General features: G+C 37.4%; 1 pseudogene; it reads right to left on the minus strand.

Annotated features, from left to right (window-relative positions):
* Positions 1 to 567: 567 nt before the first annotated feature.
* On the minus strand, positions 568 to 1498 carry LOC126066982 (ATP-dependent RNA helicase DDX19B-like; annotated as a pseudogene).
* Between the last annotated feature and the right edge of the window lie 3241 nt (positions 1499 to 4739).

Consider the following 4739-nt stretch of genomic DNA (forward strand, 5'->3'; position numbering starts at 1 on the left):
TTATCTCTAGTTCCCATTCCTGGGTGATGTCTCAAGCAGATTTAGTCATTTTGAGTAGTAATGAATAGTACTAACAAGCAACACAGAGAAATGAAATAATGGCATGAGATGAATGAAAATGAAGATATATCAAAACTTATGGGGTGCAGCTAAAGCAGTGCTCAGGAAAATTTGTAGCTGTAAATGCTTTTTGTTAGAGAAAAATCTTAAGAAACCAATCTTTCACATTAAGACACTGGAGGAAAAAAAAAAAAAGAACTACACCTAAAGCAAGCATAAGGATGAAAATAACTATGATTGGAGTGGAAAATAATGGAATATAGAATAGAAAAACAATAGAGACTGTCAACAGAACCAAAAGTTACTTCTTTGAAAAGACCAACAAAATGCACAAACCTTAGCAAATTAGGCTAAGGAATGAGAGAGAAAGCGCGTGAGAGAGAAAATGACTTAGGGAGATATTGAGATAGAAAAAAAGAGGGGCAGTGGGGGAAAGGAAGGAAAAAAAGAAAAATGGAAGGAATAATACTGCCTGGCAAACACGCCAAAGCAGCTGGCACACCTGATTCAGTGAAGGTAGGTTTTTTAGTCCAGGTTGTCATCCTTTTCCACAGGAAGTTCAAAGTTGAGAACAACAGATGCTTGTTCAATATTAATGCCACAGACATCCATGTTGATAGTCACCAAAACCTTCTCTGCCTTCTCAAAAGTGCTTAATCACAACATCTCTTAGCTCCATCATCATTTCACCACTCAGCAGAGCCTTGCCTCCTGGTAGCTTCCTTTTGAGAACTCCACTGCCAGCCAATGAGCTATTTTGTGTGTATGGCAGAAAATCATGGCTTGAGAAATGATGACAACTCTGTAAAAGTTATACAAGGCCTGGAACTTTTCATCTCTGTTACTGCACAGGATACAATACTGCTTGATGGTGTCCAATATCTCCTCGCCTTGTTTCAGTTTGATAATGTTTGGGTCTAGGAACACTTTCTGGGCAATATTCCACATACTGCCTTCCGAGGTGACAGAGAAAGCAGCAGATGGCAGTTCCTGGGATGCACCCTCTGAAGTCGATATTCTGATCTTGGTAGTCTTGTGGAGTTATCACCACACCAACCTCATCTAGAAAAAAAAAATCTTGATCTTCTTGGAGTCAATAACTGTAAGCTTGGAGTACTAGTCCAGGATGTTCCCTGGGTGCTAATGATAACCTGTTCACTGGTCTTCTGACCTTTTTCCAAATTTGCTGCCTAAAACAGAATAAGCTAGTTTCAGTTTGGGGGAAAATCTGCTCAGTCACTTTTTCCATTTGAAGGACCAGCAATGGGCAGAGACTAGGGTATACATTTGCTGGTTCTACTAGGATTAGCATGAGTAGGACAAATGCAGTCATTTTAGATGTACAGGACTGAGACTGGGCAATCAGGTCCCATGGAGGTTCTGCAAGCATCAGAGGAAATGTGTTCTCTTTTGTCTTGGATGGATAGTTGAAGTTCATGCTCTGCTGTCACTGAAAGATCACAGGTTCCTGGGGGGTCACTGGGTGAAACCTAATGGAGTAATTTTTAGCATTAAAATTCTAATATTGTTCATGCTTTTTGTCTCCACTTTTAAGGTAATAGATTTTTCTTGACTGCCTGTCAAAACTTTCCCTCTGGGGCTTTCAAAGGGAAGAGTTGCTAACAAGTAGTCACTGTGGGGAACATGTTTTCTAGTTAGGGTCTTCAGTCTTCCCATTTACCTCCCAGGGCCACCTTAGCATCTCTAAATGAGTAATTAGCACTCTCCCTGCTGATTTAGAATAATGGAAATCTTGACTAAATAAGGTCAGAATTTGAGAACAGATCATTTTAGTTCCTAACCTTTCTCTTGAAAAGCTTCATTTTTTAATTTGCACTAGCCTATGAAGAAATAAACTTTAATCACTCTCATTTACAGTGTGCTTATACATCAGTAGAAAACTAGGACCTAGAGAAAATTAAATTCACAGTTCTTCTCTTTGGATAACGGCATTATGTCACAAAATTCAGTACTCTTTGCAATGTTTATACCTAATACCTATTTATGTAAATAATACTTACACAAAATGTATCTCATACTTGATTCCCTTATTAAGCATACTATTTTTTTCAGATTTTCTATTAAAGGGTCATTTGTATATACTTAACATAGACATCAAGTTTATTTTATATATTATACATGAATCTAGAAAAACAAAATTTCTTATATTAAGAGAATGAATAACACGTTTTCATAAGCAAGTTATTTATTCAAAGCATATTGATGTATTAGCATATTTTCATTAAGTAGAGGACAATACTGAGCAACTAATTCACTCCTTTATTCCAAAAATATTTGTCAAGAATTAATCATGTGTGGGATTCATACAGGGGAAAATAGGAAAAATGATCATTTGATTGTTAGCCAGGACTCTGTCTAGCATCTTTCACTGATATATCAGAGAACTTATTTCTATTTCTGCTTATTTTTCTAAAATTAAATTTATCCTTATTCATCATTAACATATATTATTGCAACATAATATATATTTAATTCACTTTTGAATGTATGCCAAAATACATGTTAAGATTTTAGATTGTGGTTGCATGTAATGATGTATTGTCTTATTTAGGGATTTTCCTGAAACTAGTGCAAATGATATTTTGTACCACTAAAAATCTTTTTTTTTTTTATTATTGTACTTTAGATGAAGGTTTTCAGAACAAATAAGCTTCTCATTAAACAATTAGTACACATATTGTTTTGTGACATTGGTTACCAACCCCACGACATGTCAACATTTTTTTTTTTTTTTATTACCAGGTTTCCTGTCCGCTCCTGCCTTCTAATCCTGGGTCGGTGTGCACCTTTAGTCTTGTTTTGTTTTATGGACCTGTCTAGTCTTTGGTTGAAGGATGAACCTCAGGTGTGACTTCATTACTGAGCTAAAACGGTGTCCAGGGACCATACTCTTCTGTTTTCTGCAGTCTCTTTTAGGCCAGTAAGTCTGGTCTTCTTATGTGACTTAGAATTTTGTTTTACATTTTTCTTCAGCTCTGTCGGGGACCCTCTGTTATGATACCTGTCAGAGAAGTCAGCAGTGATAGCCAGGCACCATCTGGTTGTGCTGGACTCAGTCTGGTGAAGGCTGTGTTAGTTGTGGTCCATTAGCCCTTTGGACTAATCTTTTTCTTATGTGTTTGGTTCTCTTCATTTTTCCTTGCTCCCAAGGGGGTGAGACAGTGGAATATCTCAGATGGCCACTCACAAGCTTTTAAGACCCCAGATTCTACTCACCAAAGTAGAATGTAGAACATTTTCTTTATAAGCTATGTTATGCCAGTTGAGCTAAATGTTGCCTGAGACCATAGACCCTACAGCCTTCAGCCCAGTAATTCAATCCCTCTGGGAGTTTGGATTTGTATATGGAGCTCCCATGATCTTGCCTTGTACAAGTTATACTGACTTCCCCAGCATATTGTACTGTCTTATCTTCACCAAAGCTGCCACGTATTAACTGTCTATTTTGACTAAAAATCTTGTAATTAAATGCTGTTAAAGAGCATTTAGCCCTCATAAAAAATGAGGCACGGAACTTTATTGTCTCCGCCTTACAGATATGGAAATTAATACAAACACTGAAGTAACTTGTACAGTTTAAAAAATGGTATAACCTAGCTAGTTCAGCTCTAATAACTATGTTACCTCTTCAAGTAGGAGTTAGGAAAGTAAAGATGTAGGCAAACGTCTTCTAAAGTGAAAAAGTAAACTTGAAGTTCTAAAGGTTGGAAATATAAAAAAAAGAAAAATTAAGAAGTAATGTTAGAAGGCTCTCAATGAGGTGGATTGACACAGTGACTGCAACAATGGGCTCAAGCATAGCAATGATTATGATGATACAGGACTGGGTAGTGTTGCCTTCTGTGATATGTAGGGTCGTTATGAGTCGGCACTAACTCGACGACACCTAAGGACAACAACAATATGAAAGGGACTGCAGAGTTGAGCAGACCCCAGACATGCAAAACTTGGTAAACTACATTAAGAAGATTAGAAATTAGCCTAAGAGCAGTAAAGTTTGAGGGAGAGTGAACATTTTCAGCAGTCAGACAGCCAGAAAGGCAATGTGACATAGTTACATTTCATTAAAAACAAAATTACTCTGGCTGTTTTGTGAAGAATGTTTAGGAGAAGGACATGACTAAAAGAAAGTGACATGTTTGGTAATCTCAGTTACCCGGGTATGTGAGTAATGCTGCTCCCACGAGGACATAGCTATGGAAAAGGAGGCCATCAATGGATTTCAAAGTATTAATGAGGTAGAAAACTGGAGACTTCCTGATTATTTCGTTGTAGGGAAAGAAGGAGGGAATGAACAGAAAATCGTAATTCCTGCTTTTCTAACTTGGGAAACTTAGTAATGAGGGATGCAAGAGGAACAAGCTGGGATAGTTAGGGAAACAAAAAGTCAATAAAATAAATAGCTTAGCTTAATGTAGAATTTAATGTATCCGTGTTATACTTGTAGCCCAGGTGGCATAGTTATTGTTAAGGGCTCAACTGCTAACCAGAAGTTCAGCAGTATGAATCCACCAGCTGCTCCTTGCAAACCCTATGTGGCAGTTCTACTCTATCCTGTAGGGTCATTATGAGTCAGAATTGACTTGACAGCAGTGGGTTTGGTTTTTTGGTGTTATACATAACTGAAGAGATTGAGTACATAGTTAGGGGTCTGGATG

This window comes from Elephas maximus, chromosome 24 (assembly GCF_024166365.1).
Source record: "Elephas maximus indicus isolate mEleMax1 chromosome 24, mEleMax1 primary haplotype, whole genome shotgun sequence".
In the NCBI taxonomy this organism is placed as follows: domain Eukaryota; kingdom Metazoa; phylum Chordata; class Mammalia; order Proboscidea; family Elephantidae; genus Elephas; species Elephas maximus.